The sequence below is a fragment of the Petromyzon marinus genome, chromosome 43 (genome assembly GCF_048934315.1).
Source record: "Petromyzon marinus isolate PM22_M1 ecotype Great Lakes invasive population chromosome 43, UKy_Petmar_22M1.pri1.0, whole genome shotgun sequence".
Lineage (NCBI taxonomy): Eukaryota > Metazoa > Chordata > Hyperoartia > Petromyzontiformes > Petromyzontidae > Petromyzon > Petromyzon marinus.
In genome coordinates, this window is record NC_133709.1 from 14971103 (window position 1) to 14987090 (window position 15988).

Sequence of the window (15988 nt, forward strand, 5' to 3'; positions counted from 1 at the left end):
TCCGTTTTCAATGGATGCGAAAGAAGTGGAGGAGAGTCTGCAATTAGAACTGATCGAAATTCAGTGTGATGATTCTCTGAAGAATCAGCGTCAGCTTCTCTCCCTACCTGACTTCTACCGGAGTTTGGAAAAGGCCAAGTTTCCTCTTATGAGACGCCATGCAAAACGAATGATGAGTCTGTTCGGCTCAACATACATGTGTGAGCAGACATTCACAAAGGGTTATTAGTTTAATTTTAACAAATGTTAAAACTGATATCCATGACTCTTTTGAAATGCATTTAGCACTTTTTTTTAAATTACAGCTACCTTTTTCTGCATGCATAACAACGAAATGAACTCGTTCGTCTTTAGTCAATGGCCCCTTCTTAGAATATTTCGTGAGTTTGGGGTTCCTCTAAAAATCAATAGTCTATATATATTTCTGAGAGATTTTATGCAGATGGATTATCGGTTCATGGACTAAATTTAATTCATTTTGGAGATAAAACAGTCCCACGTGTGTTGGGATCCCCGTCCGGATGGGAGGAGTAATTGTGGATGTGTTGACTGCGTTGCTGTGGCAGGACCCAACCACGAATGTGGCAGCTGGAGCGGAGGGCACCTCGTCGGGTAACGACCTCACAGTCTTGGCCCCCACCTCGTCCAACGAGGTGCCGGTGGCGGCCGACGAGAGGCATTGCACCCAACCCAGCTGCCTTCCCCACGGCCGGCCTGAACCCTCCCCGGTGACAGCCACAGCACGCGAGAACATCGGCGTGTCTGTGCTGCCTGCACCCCAAGGTGAGCGTGCGACCACGTGACCTCGTGACCTCTCGTTAGGGTGACAGCCACCAACGCAAGGGCCGCTTTGGAGCCACTGCTGTTGCCCTTCATGAGTAACACGGGGAGCTCAAAACACCTCTCAGCCAACGTGACAGGCACATCACATTATTCTCGAATTTGAGCTTCATACTTGAATGTGGAGTAAAATCTTTCTGGTTAAGGGTGGCACCACGGGTGCTGGCTGGGGCCATGTTTATCTATAATGGGAAATTAGACCCAGAAGTACAAAATGTGATCGCTGTGCTCCTCCTCCTCCTTCTTGTTGCAGTTGGCGACCCCCCCGAGGGATCCCGCGGGGCTGTGCCCGGGACCCCCTCCCCGGATGAAGCCCGAGGCACGGCGCGGGTCGCCGTGCTGGAGCTGACGGGAGCCGCGCAGGCGATAGCGGAGCCGTGTTTGAGGGCGGACCCCAGGTGAGGGGGAGGAGCCACAGGTGGTGGGTGGGGCAGGGCCAACTAGTGCCGCTCAGCCAATCACAATGCTGGGAGTATACTTGGGTGGGAATTGGGTCAGTGACGTTTCAGGCCATGGTCCATCTGCAGAGCACATCACAGTTGTTTGCCCTTTCATAACGTCGCCGATAGAAGGTGGCCCACAAGTTAGGACACACACAGTTATTGTATTTATTTGTTTAAACAAATCACAGAGGATTATTTTGTTATGGTATTAATGATAACAAAATACGTTAACTTTTAGACTAAATGATTAAAACGTTGCAATTTTAGTGGCATGATAAATGAAACTTTTGGGCCAACCTGTATTTTGCACTCCTATCACATGTTGATATTGTTCGTTGTTGTAACGCTCTTACCCGCCCCGACTGGACATCTATACGAAAGAGCTTTATAGCTCATCGGATTCCTCCAGTCTAAATATATTCTGATTCCGATGTGTAATAAATATATGTATGATTACATATAAAAAAGCGACGTTTCAGGCAATGGCCTTTCTGAAGAGCACATCAATAGCTGTTGTCCCGTTCATAACGTCGCCTATAGAGGCTGGCCCACAAGTCAGGATACATGGAGTTATTATGTTCATTTGAACAAACAACAGGATTATTTTGTTATAGATAGTAACAATGATAATAGATACACTTTTTACTTCAATAATACATAATTAAAAGTTGTAATGTCAGTGGCACGATAAAGGAAATATCCCTCTGTCCTAACATTTGGGCCACCCTGTATAATAATGTGAAGTAAATATATAATGCAAGATTAAATATATAACAGGCACCGTTTCAGGCCATGGCCCATCTGCAGAGCAAGTCAACAGTTGTTGGTCCCTTTCATAACGTGGCCTACAGAGGGTGGCCCACAAGTCAGGACACGCAATTATTATATTTATCTTAACAGATAACGGAGGGATATTTCGTTGAATTTTAACAAATGTTAAAACTTACTCCTATTACCATTTTTAAATATATTTAGGACCTTGTTATTGCCTTCTTCTATTGCCTTCTTTAGCATACGTAACAACGAACTGAACTCGTTCGTCTATAGTCAATGGCACCTTCTTCATAGACTATTTTACGAGTTAAAGTGAGTTTGATGCAGATTGCCCATCGGTTCATGGACTAAAATTGTATTTCTTTTGGAGATAAAACAGTCCCACGTGTGCTGGGATGCCAGTCCGGATGGGAGGAGTAATTGTGGATGTGTTGACTGCGTTGCTGTGGCAGGACCCAACCACGACTGTGGCAGCTGGAGCGGAGGGCACCTCGTCCGGTAACGACCTCACGGTCTTGGCCCCCACCTCGTCCAACGAGGTGCTGGTGGCGGCCGACGAGAGGCATTGCACCCAACCCAGCTGCCTTCCCCATGGCCGGCTGGAACCCTCCCCGGTGCCAGCCACAGAACGACACAACAGCGTGTCTGTGCTGCCTGCACCCCAAGGTGAGCGTGCGATTATGCAGCCTCGAGGCATCTTGTTAGGGTGGTAGCCACCAAAGCAAGGCCGCTTTGCAACCACAACTTTTGCCATTCAACAGTAACACGAGGAGCTCAAAACACCTATCGGTCAACGTGACAGGCGCATCACATTTGTCGCGAACTTTACCCTTACACTGATATGTGGAGCAAAATATTTCTGGTTAAGAGAAGCAGCACGGGTGCTGGCTGGGGCCACTGAATATCCACGCCAGCCCCATTGGCAGTGCAGCGCTCTGCGATGACGCCGGCTTCCGCCACCACCGTTCCCTTTGTGCAGAGGAGGACGACGGCATTCCGGCGGCACGGCTCTCGCTGTTTGCGCCGGAGCGGCTGAGCCTCAGGTGGGAGAACGACGTGGGCAAGGGTGCCGGCCTGCGCAACCTGGGGAACACCTGCTTCCTCAACGCCACGCTGCAGTGCCTCACCTACACGCCGCCGCTCGTGAACTACCTGCTGCTGCAAGAGCACTGCAGCACCTGTAAGTACCCCCCTGGCACTCTCGTTTACCCATGGGCTAGGTTATTGTCACGGTTAATTTGGCTGCTATGAATTTCACACTTGATAAGCCACTTCGTTGAGCTATCATTCGTGGTCAGATCGCTTCTGAAGAAGCAGCTAATAGCTCAGTCGAGTTTGCCTGGTAAAATACAAACATAGATTCGTTTTATTTGTAATTGTTTTTAAGTGGTTTGTTCACCTTTCCTATATTTTCCACTCCTATCGTGTTTTTGTTTTGTTTGTTGTTGTAATGTTCTCACGCCGCACCATTATTGGACATCTGCAAAAAAATAACTTCATAGCTCATCGGATTCCTCAAGCATAAATCAATATTGTTTTTGATAAGCACATGCACACGTGGCCAACACGTGTTTAATAGGCTGCACAGATTTAACTTGGGCTTATAAAGCATCTTGTGATGCAATTGGTACTTAGACGCAACATTAATTGCGTTTGCTGCTGGTGCCAGGTTTCCTAGCATTTGTTGTTACTCCCCAGCTGGGCTGAGTGCGAGTGGCGTGCGCTGACGGATTGTGCCACCTGTGCCTTCGTTCGCAGGCGAACGGAGCGACTTTTGCCTAATGTGCGTCATGGAGCGTCACGTCGTCAGCACATTCAACAACTCGCAGAGAGTGCTGACACCCAGCGGCATCACTAAAAACATCACGCGTGAGTCCCACAACTACCTTCACACTTGCACTCGAAGGAGAAGTTATGGCCGCGATCCTTCGCCGTCTGTGTTCCAAGTCCTTTGCACTGCTCCTTTTGACATGTTGGGGAGCTCTTGAAGGATGTCATCAGATCCTGTACCTGTCACTTTGTCCCCATGTCCATTTCTCTGCAGGCATCGCCAAACACCTGCGCATTGGGAGGCAGGAAGATGCCCACGAGTTTCTGCGATACGTGGTAGATGCCATGCAAGCCTCATGCTTCCATGGCCACAGCGAGTGAGTACCGCGCGCCAGTCAACTTGCGGCGGTCGTTCTGCAGTTCGGTACCTCACGGCTCCCTCTTGGTTTTCTGCACGATTGTCCTTCGACGTCTGTGAGAAGCTACTCACACTTTTGTGTGAACACCTGGGAGATGCAGAGGACCGGCCCTGCTGGCACCACGGTTCTTTCACCTTGGCACTGACGTGGGCCGTCTTTTGTTTGCGCATTTCACGTTGACGATAAATACCGGGGGGTCGATATCTCGACGTCGGTGGCCCCGTGACATCATTCCTCGTGTTGACGGACGGCACGTGGCACGCCGAGCACAACAAAACTGCCGGGCAACAGCACCGCGTGTCGGCTGCCAGCTTGCCCCCAGCTCTGTGGCTGTGCCGTGAAGGTGGCTGCCCTGTGCAGACGCTAGCACGTTTGGTTGTTACAGAGCACGCGTTGCAGTGCTGAAGGCAAAGAGTGAATCGACAGCTCGGGCAATGGTTTAACTCTCACACACGCGTGTGCATCCGGTAAAGGTGCTACTGCTACTGCCGCTGTAACCACCGTGTGGTGTCGTTCTCTGTGACGTGGCAGGCTGGACAGATACACGGAAGCTACCACCCTCATTTACCAGATCTTCGGGGGTTACCTTCGATCACGTGGTGAGTTGTGCGCACTCCTCTACAAACTTGTTAACCGCGAGCAGCAAGTGCATCATCACAGTGTAGACGCGCTCGCGTTGCAGCGTTTACACACTCTCACGCACGTGCCACACGGAATAACCTTTTACCAGTTGGTGAAAAGTACCAATTACCTATGTCAGTGGGGAGCGTGCATTGAGTTTGACTAAGACGCATGTGATGTCCCTCCCAAATGTTTGTTTACTTTGCAGTGGAGTGCATGCAGTGCTGCAACCACTCCGACACCTACGACACATGCCTGGACATTGCACTCCATATTAATGTAAGCAATGAGAAAGCCATCGCTTAACAGTTATACATGTACGTACGGTGCGAAGGAGGTTCAACATGCATACATCAGCAACAACCACGATTCACCACTAAATGGCGGTGATGTCACCACGGTGCTTGTGCCAGGCTGAGTGCACTTTAAGGCCACGTGAAGTGTCGAACGCCCGCTGGCAGGAGGTCACGGGGCACACCCAGGTGCCATGGGTTGACTGAGATGACTGGCCGATGTACCACCTGTGCCCCCTTCTGTGCCAACATACATCACGCAGACACATACATCAATTAGTCACTGAACATCCAAACACTGCCAGTAACGTGCGGCATCTCGTTTATTGCGGTCGTACGATTTAATACAAGATGTGGGTTTTCGGAGAAGCCGTCACAATACAATTCTGCAAATGTTCATGGAATGCTTCATAAGAGTCATCATTTGCCTTTCACTCTGTTGGGCAACAGAACTCATCGGATCTGGTGGAGGCATTTGGGGAATTTTTCAACGAGGAGATTCTGGATGAATACACCTGTGCAAGGTGAGCGGGCCGTCGGGTGTCGAGACCCTGCAAACATTTGTCGCTTCAAAAGTCTGCAGATTAAATATATATCTCACAATAATATAAACAAGAATATTAATTATGAGAAATAATTAGAACAAAATACATTACTACGCAGAATTTTCGTTTTACAAAAAAACATTGAATAAATAATAATTGTTTTTTTTTACTATAATAATAGTAAAGAAAAAATGAGAAGATTTGTCGTTTAAAAGTTGCCCTCATCGGTTGGGGAACGCGTGCAATGTCTGGCGTTGTTGTCGTGCAGGTGCTGTCACAAGGGGAAAGCGACGAAGACGATGGCTCTCCACCGCCTGCCCAACGTCCTCACCGTCTCCATCAAGCGGTACAACCTCTACGGCGTCAAGATCAACCGGGTAACGATTCTGCCCCTCCACGTCGCTCTAATGAATTTATTTTATTACAGCCCTTGTCAGTTCAACGCTGGAGAAAATGCCTCTCCATGTTGGAATAAGTGCTACGGAAAGACTCGCCCCCCGTCATATGACTGTAGAATTTCCACCACTTGCTCAGGGCTATCAACAGGAGATGAGCACCGTCTTCAACGCTCAAATGAGCGAGCCACACGTCATCACGTTGACGTGTAACTTAGATGGTGCCCATCTCTGCTGCCCACCCCACCACCCCTGCCGTTTCCTCTTCTAACGTTTGTCTCTGTGCGCTGCCTGTAGAACATCACCTACCCGGAGCACCTGGACATGCAACCCTTCACCTCAACGTCTCAGGGCGAGCCGGCAATCTACTCCCTGTACTCGGTGCTGGTGCACAAGGGAGCCGACTCCAACAGCGGCCATTATTATTGCTACAATAAGGTAATTACATTTGTTACCATCAAACAATAACAACGCACATCTGCAAATGCGCCCATGTTACAAATGTCTAATAGGGAGAAAGAAATTAAACAGTCTTGCAACTAAATTTTGACTTAAAACGTTCGTGACTGCAGGAATTCATATTCTTCTGTTCTTTCGGTAAAGTCACGTAGATAGAAAAATAGTAAAAATAAAGTGAATAAAATAAATAAATACCACCAGTCTTGCAACTGTTCTTGCATTTTGATGTATTTATGCAATTTCTACTTACAGTATATACTTTATTTATTTGTATTTAGTGACTTGCTTAGCTTTCCTACACTTTTCACTCCTACCGGTTTATGTATTGTTTGTTGTAACTTTCTGACCCGCCCCTACTGGACATCTGTGACAAAGAGCATCGTAGCTCAGATTCTTCCAGTCTCAATAAAAATTCAGATTTTGATTAAATTTGTGCAAGGTTATCGATGCAGTGATGTGTTCAGGCAGACCGTACCGTAACTTCAACACCATCATAGCAACCGTAGCACGCTCTGCAGCTCTGACGTTGGGGCGATGCTCTTGAGGAACTGGTTGTCTCGAGGGTATCGTGCGTTGTTATTACATGAGCGGAGAATGTTGGGTGCGGTTTTGTAAACATTGTAACCAAGTGCAGCTGTGCTTCAACTGTGCACAGATCAGCGATGGAAAATGGTGCCGTATGAACGATTCCATCGTGCGGCTCGTCGACACCAAGGCTGTGATGAATGAGCAGGCCTACATGCTCTTCTACATTCGGTAAGTCGCCTTCTCTCCCATCCACTTTGACCTCCGCTTACAACCGTCCCCCAGACCAGCTCGCTGCACAGATATTGTCTTGCGCGAGCCGCAGCAGCAGTGTCTCCTTGAAAGGCAGTTGAGTTGTTCCGACTAATTTGGAGCTTAGCGCCGCGATGGGTGTCCGGCCAGACAGCTCAGCGGTGGAGCGAGCGGTGGTGTTAACCGCAGTGTGCGATGTGTGGTGCCGGCATTCAGGTCCCCAGAATTGAACGCGCCACCAGCGGACAGCTACCGCCCGCTGGAGCACGCCAAGGCGAAGTCCAGGTTGTGCATCAAACGTTCCCGCTCGGTGATGGAGACCCAGGACCTCGTCACTGAACAGCAGCTCTCTTCACCGGCGTGCAAGGTAAAGGATGGTTTTGAAACGTTACTCCGTGTGCGTGGAACTGCCCGGGGAGACTGTAAACCCTGACAGTGCATCATTTTACATTAGAGGAATGGTGAAGTACAGCAATCTTCTTGTTTCTACTTGAGACCAGTTTTGTTTCATTCACTCAGTGTCGAGCGGTTTGGACTTGAGCACCCTCATCTTATTTATCTCCAGAAACCCAAGATGGCGAACCGCCCCAACGGGAACAACTGCCGGAGCAACTGCAAGGGCGACAGCAGAAACAGCAGCAGCAGCAGCTGCTACCGGCAACGCCAGGCACGCAACAGCCGCGGCCGCCACCACTAGTCCCAGAGCATCCGCCACCACCACCACCACCCCAATCTCCAAGCAGCCACTTCCAGTCCAACAGCAACCACTGCTGTCGCCAGATCCACAGCAGCCACCGCCTGTCTTGGAGAAGCTGCCATCAGCACCACAGCAGCTACTGCCACCGCCAGTCCTGCAGCAGCCAACACCACTACAGCTTGTTTCGAAGGAGCCGTCGCCAGTCCGACAACAACCACCACCACCACCCCGCTCTCCTAGCAGCCGCTGCCAGTCCAACAGCAGCCGCCACCACCCCCCAATCTTATAGCAGTTGTCGCCAGTCCAACAGAAACCACTGCTGTCGCCAGATCCACAGCAGCCACCGCCTGTCTGGAAGAAGCTGCAGTCAGTACCACAGCAGCTGCCGCCACCGCCTATCCCACAGCAGCCACTTCCAACGCCAGTCCAACAGCAGCCACCGCCACTCTGGTCTCACAGCAGCCACCACCGGTGTAACAACTGGCACTCGCCCCACCGATAGTGGTTGGTGCCTGAATTCCACACGATCAAGTGGCTAACCCCTTCCTTCCTCTCAAATTCAAACTAATTTTGAGAGACATTTTACAAAGGCACCAGGCAGCGGCTCACCATGGCGTCGCCCGCTCCCCAAAATGTACTCATCGCCAGCTCCACCATCAGCCCTGGAAATCACTTGAACATCATTGGAATCACCTTGGACTCTACATTCTCACTCGACGACTACATTCTCTAAAGAAATAAAGAGCTGCAATTACTACCTCAGGGCCTTATGGCACACCTGTCCAATGCTGAGATGGAAAACATTTAAAGCAACTCTAAACTCACAATCCACGAAGACTTGAAAAACCCAGCACCAAAGCGCTTACAATTTCGCCAGCATTCTGGGAAACAAGAGCCAAGATCCATGCAGCCGACACCAACCCATTACGGCTTGGAGTTTCTGTTTATTCCGAAGTCAATCGTCAAGAGAGTTGGCACCAGGAACGTTATTGTGATGGTGACCGTAAAATTAACTGTCTCATTACAAATGAAGACAGAGGTTGTGTCCTCCGCAACGCGAGGCCGGAGTGCGGTCTCAGTGAGGTCGTGCAAGGTATTCCCGTACGGTTCTTGTCTCCGTTAATTTAAAATGGCGGACTTTTATTTCGCGTTGTGTCGGGGATTTAAAAAGTCACCGCTGTTGCAATGTATTTATTTAACTGTGAATACGTCGGCACTTTTTTAAACTACATATCTGTTAAATCTTTACTTAAAGATTTTGTGACTGCGGGAATTAATATTCTTTGGGTCTTTCGGTAAAGCCACGAAGATAGAAAAAAATTATAAAAATAATAACAATATCACGATGTTTCGATCGCAACACAAGCAATCGTCTTCAGGTGAAAAAGAGGGGAAAATCTTGCCGAGGCAGGCTGCTTATAAAGTAAAATAAAATACGTGACTTTACCGAAAGAACCAAAGAGTATGGATTCCTGCAGTCATGAGGAATCCATACCACGTGAAATGTACGATAAATGATGAACTTCGCCAAGCACTTCATTTCCATCTTCCATGATGCCTCCAGAAACAGCGGTTTCTGAACTCGTGAATGTAGATCGGTGACACTTCGGTCTCCTCGGGGTTTTTATCGTTTGTACAAAAGCAGCTCAAAGTGTGGGAAGGGAAAGCGAGATTAATGTTTTCCAGAGATTTTGTCTACCTCGTTTTGTATTTGCACTTGACATCAATATATACTTGTCGTGACAAAACTGGTCTCGCTTCCATTTTTTACTTTGCCATCGCAGTGTGTGTGTATGTATGTGTCTTTGTGGGTGTGTGTGGGTGTATGTGTGTGTATGTATGTGTCTTTGTCGGTGTGTGTGGCCTGGCACAAGCGTCGAGGTGACGTCACCGCCACTTAGTGGCGAATGGTGGTTGTTGTTGTGTGTGGGTGTATGTGTGTGTATGTGTTTGTTTATGTGTGTGTGAATGTGTTTATATGTGTATGTGTGTATGTATGTGTGCATGTATGTGCGTGTGCTCGCTAACAGCATTTGCCCCAACAGCCTGTTCAGGCTCTACGGGGGATCTTTGTCTTTGTATGTCTGTGTGTTGATGGCTGTGTACGTGTTTGTGTGTGTGGATGCGTGTGTGTGTGTTTGTTGAACTTCTTTAGCACAGCACACATCCAACCGTGCTAATCTGAGTTATGGGGGAACGACAACAAACTAAACACAAAAAGCAGAAGTGGCGTGCAACTAGCACACAAGTCCACTTGTATACACGTGCACTTGTTGTACTTCTCAGAAATGTTTGTGGGTAAGAGGTCAAATAGGGCCTCCACGAGCGGGAGCTCCAGAGAGCCCCTGTGAGGGTCATTGGCCTACTCCTCCACACTGGCCATGATATCTTTGACGAGGAGGTCGTCAAATATAAAGTTAGATTTACCTGCCGCTTACAACATTTGACCGTAACGCGTTCGGTGGGGACACGCTTCTTGCTGGGCTCAAATGCAGGGCGGCGTGCGAAGATAAACGGGGCCCAGAGAATGTTGACTCCAGCACTGGGGGGGTGCCGGTACACTGGGACACTGCTGTGGGTGTGGTTACTCAGTCGCCCAGCCACGTGGAGGAGTAGCCACTGCTATGAAACGCAACGCCATCGTCTCACCTAATCAACCCGTTCACCCGTGAAGCGGTGGCCCGGCCGTTAGCGCACACTGACCACTGCCAGCTAAGTTCGATTCCCGGCCACGGCTAACGTCGGTGTTGAGTGACATCTGAACAGATCTCTGGGCTGCCTCACCTTCACACCAACTCATACTGACCAGCCTGGTGAAGTATGATCAAACACCCCCCCCCCCCCCCATTTACTGAGACAGAGAGGGGGGCTCTTACCTCCGCTGTGGATTGACAGAGGGCCGCCGTCTATGCTGAGCCCCACGCCAGTATAATCGCAGCATCCCTCTGCAATAGCTCTGCAGTGACACCTGAAGGCACACAAACAACACAAGTGGGTGGCCAGGTGCAGGGAGGGTGACGTCCTCATTCAATGAATAAAAAACAAAAACGAACCCGCCACAGATATTCACCAAGCGGCAATGAGAGCGTCGTGGCGATGCTGCTGCTGTCAGAAACCCGCCGCACGATGCAGTGCGGACACGAGTTGACAATTTCAACCCCACACATCCGTTACTTTTCTTGTCAACACCCTCAGCATTAAATTAACATTGCAGAGTTTTATACTACAACATTCAATGATTTTTCTACACTTAAGGGGTCATTTAAATAGCGTTCAATTGAACAACGAAAAAATTTAAAAAATCATTACTCAATCGCTACAGCTATTGAGAGAGCTATTGTGGAATTCTGCTAAATCCAAGAAGAGTAACTTAATGGCAAATTCTGCATTTTTAAAGTAATGGTTTGATAATGATTTCGCACAGTTAATGATGCAACCACTGACACAGGGCAACCGCAGCTCGAGTGTGAACGCCTTCACTATGAGAGTGGTCACCCTGCAGGGTTGAGTAGAGATCTCTATCCCACCCTGTATAGAGTAGTCAACGCGTGTTTAATACTGAGTACTACTCAGCGCACACGGCGGCAAGAGCGCACTTTATGAATGGAATCGGTCATCATTGACGGATGTTGGGGTCGTTGAGTAAACAGCCAAAGAGGGTGACGAGAAGTGGCACAGATGGGTAGCGCGCCACGCTACGAACCGGCTCCACCCGAGTTCAATTCCTGTCCAGGGCTAACAACGACACGACTGGCGAGCGATGTCAGGGCTGGTTGCCCGCTACCTTCACCGACCAGCATCGAGCACCCGTGGTGGGATATGGTCAAAGAACCACAATGGTGGGAAGGCCTTCATCCAGCAGTGGATTCACCGTGGGCAGTAAAAAATAAAGTGTTGCTTTGTAGCTAATAGCCCCAGGGTCACACAGTTCCACTCGATATTCAGCTCGGGTTGGACCGAACATTCGGGTCAGACGGCCAGTTGAGAGGGTCGCACGCATCTTCAATGGAGCCTCCATCAAGGCATTATTGTATTTCCCGATGGGCCAGAGCAGCAACTGATGCCACCCAAAGGTGACGAAACCTTTGAGCGTAGCGGCCGTCACGTAATTCACTTTCATCGACCATATCGAGATGAGCACTGCAGTCAGGATCACGACAGATGTTCTGTGTGCGTGGAGTGGTGGTGTTGTTATTTTTACTAGTTTTAGTTATTTTAACCACCCAAGTCCCACTGAGCTACATAGCGCTTTTATAAGAAGCGACCTGGCCACAGATGATAGCTCAACAAAGTGGCTTATCGTGTGGACATTTAGAGCAGCCAAATATTCGAAACACGTCGATTCTCAATGTGGAATGGAAACACCGCAGCACCCGGAGCAAAAATCCACGCGACCCCGGGGAGAGAGACACCGCAGACTCCAAATATACAGCAGCAGCAGCAGCAGGCGTCGGGGTCGGGATCGAACCCACGACCTCCTGCACACCGGGCGAGGTAGTTAACATCTCCTAGCCACCGTGGCGACCCGAAGCCTTCATCCAGCAGTGGACTGCCAACACGGCACGGCATCATTGCGGGTCTACAAAGGTACCTGGTTGGAGGATGTGGAGCCGAGTGGACTTGCCGATGAGCGGTACCGGCAGTGTCAAGATCGGCCTCTGTGGAGGAGGAGGAGGCTCGTGAGGGACGCTCCCGGGCAGTTGGAGGCAGTCGCCCTCCAGCAACAACGACGACGGAGGGGCAAAGGAGCGACACTCACAACAACGAGCAGAGAGGCGGGCGGCTAAAATGCCGCGAGTTGGCACAGCTGGTGGCGTCTGCCAGCCATCTCGAGTCCGTCAACCCATGGCACCTGCAGGGTTCTGTCCCGTGACCTCCTGTCAGCGAGCATTCGACACTTCGCGTGGCCTAAGAGTGCACCTAGCCTGGCACAAACGCCGTGGGGACGTCACCGCCACTTAGTGGCGAATGGTGACGGCTGTTGTTGTTGTCGATGCCGCTTCTGTGGACTGTCCTACTGTACGTTGACTTCGATGCTTTTCCGTGAGGGAGGTGGGACCAGTGATGGACGAGTCCATAGTTGGTGTTTGACAGGGGGCGAGGGAGTTTGACTTGGACGGACCAGTCCATGTTGGGAGTTGGTTTAGAGGGGGGGGGGGGGATTTGTTCTCTCCTGGACCACGTGACCTCGTGGTGTGAATGCCCTCTCTCTCTCTCTGTCTCCACGTGACATGGGGAAGAGGAGGATAGGGAGCCCGGGAACGTGACAGCTGTAGCAGCGACGAGGCTGTCCGCCTGTACGTGACAGCTGTAGCAGCGATGAGGCTGTCCGCCTGTGTGTCGCTGCTGCTGCTGCGCGAGTCCCAGGCGCGCTACGAGGAGCTGGAGCGCGCCAGCTGCTGTGCCCCCTCTGCCTGGAGATGTCCTCCAAGCCCGTGGTCATCCTGCCCTGCCAGCACAACCCGTGCCGCAAGTGCGCCAACGACGCGTTCCAGGTGCTCGCCCGCACGCTCACCTGTACACTCACCTGTACACTCACCTGTACACTCACCTGTACACTCACCTGGACACTCACTCACATGTACACTCACCTGTACACTCACCTGTGACACTCACTCACATGTAAACTCACCTGTACACTCACCTGTGACACTCACTCACATGCACACTCACCTGCACGCTCACCTGTACACTGACCTGTACACTCACTCACCTGTACACTCACCTGTGCACTCACCTGTACACTCACCTTTAACACTCATCTGTACACTCACCTGTACACTCACCTGTGAGACTCACTCACATGTACACTCACCTGTAACACTCACCTGTACACTCACCTGTGACACTCACTCACATGTACACTCACCTGCACGCTCACCTGTACACTCACCTGTGACACCCATCTGTACACTCACTCACCTGTACACTCACCTGTACACTCACCTGTGACACTCACTCACATGTACACTCACCTGCACGCTCACCTGTACACTGACCTGTACACTCACCTGTACACTCACCTGTGACACTCACTCACCTGTATACTCACCTGCACGCTCACTTGTGACACTCAACTGCACGCTCACCTGTACACTCACCTGCAAGCTCACTCGCATGTACACTCACCTGTAACACTCACCTGTACACTCACCTGTACACTCACCTGTGACACTCACTGACATGTACACTCACCTGTACACTCACCTGTGACACTCACCTGCACGCTCACCTGTACACTCACCTGTACACTCACCTGCACTCCCGCCTGAACACTCACCTTCACGCTCACTCACTTGTACACACTCACTTGTACACTCACTCACTTGTACACTCACTCACTTGTACACTCACTCACTTGTACACTCGCCGTTTGTTCGTTCGTTCGTGGGTGTTTTTGACGCGGTTTTTTTGTGTTCGTTTGACGGTACAGGGGAGGGGTAAGGGGTGGGGTGCGGGTGGTTGTGTTTAAAGTTCACAAAACTCGTGCATGTTCTTAAAAGGGGCCGCGCGGCCTCCGATCGATGTTCACAACTTTCCTTCAGTGTCGGGGTCAACTCGGCTACGCATCGTGTATTTAAAATATTGTACTCTCTAACACAATTACGCTCGGATGCTCCTGTATATTGGAAAAGGCGTTCACGAGATCTAGATCACAAGTAACTTTGATGATGATGATGATTTAAACGATCTCTTTATTTTTCAGTTATTGGAAGAAAAACATAAGGGATGTACAATGGCCGCTAATTTTGAAGATGCACGTGACTACGATTCCATTCTGAGATCATGGAGATCATCATCGAGATGATCATGGAGATCACCATCGAGATGACCGTCGAGATGATCATGGAGATGACCATCGAGATGATCATGGAGATGGTCATCATGGAGGTGATCATGGCGATAACTATTGAGATAATCAAGGAGATGATCGTCGAGATTATCATGCAGATGTCCATCAAGATGATCATTGAGATGATCATGGAGATGACCATCGAGATGATCATGGAGATGACCATGGAGATGACTATCGAAATGTTCATCGAGATGATCGTGGAGATGACCATCGAGATGATCATGGAGATGACCATCGAGATGATCGTGGAAATGATCATGGAGATGACTATCGAAATGTTTATCGAGATGATTATGGAGATGCCCATCGAGATGACCATCGAGATGACCATGAAGATGACCAATGGGATGATCATCGAAATGACATCGAGATAATCATGGCAATGACGATGGAGATGACCATGGAGATGAACATCGAGATGACCATCGATATGATCATGGAGATGACCATCGAGATGATCATGGACATGACCATCGAGATGATCGTGGAGATGGTCATGGAGATGACCATCAAGATGACCATCGAGATGATCGTGGAGATGATTATGAAGATGACCATCGAGATTATCTTCGATATGATCATGGAGATGACCATGGAGATGATCATGGCGATGACTATCGAGATGATTATGGAGATGAACATGGAGATTACCATGGAGATGATCATGGCGATGACCATCGAGATGATTATGGAGATGAACATGGAGATAACCATCGAGATGATCATGGAAATGATATTGGAAATGACCATCGAGTTGACCATCGAAATGACCATGCAAATGACCAATGAGATGACCATCGAGATGACATCAAGATAATCATAGAAATGACCATGGAGATGACCATGGAGATGACCATCGAGGTGATCATCGAGATGATCATGGAAATGATCATGGAGATGATTATGGAGATGACCATCGAGATGATTATGGAGATGATCATGGAGATGACCATCGAGATGACCATCGAGATGATCGTGGAGATGATTATGGAGATGACCATCGATGTTATTTTCGATATGATCATGGAGATGACCATGGAGATGAACATGGAGATGCCCATCGAGATGATCATCGATGTGATCATTGAGATGATTATGG

At 49.5% G+C, this 15988-nt stretch overlaps 1 long non-coding RNA gene across 1 annotated transcript; it reads right to left on the bottom strand.

The window, feature by feature from the left end:
- Positions 1-1430: 1430 nt before the first annotated feature.
- LOC142930822 (uncharacterized) lies at positions 1431-11046 on the bottom strand. Its single transcript, XR_012946796.1, has 2 exons — positions 10910-11046; positions 1431-5400 (listed from the first exon to the last, which is right to left on the bottom strand). It is a non-coding gene; the product is annotated as an uncharacterized LOC142930822 (long non-coding RNA).
- Between the last annotated feature and the right edge of the window lie 4942 nt (positions 11047-15988).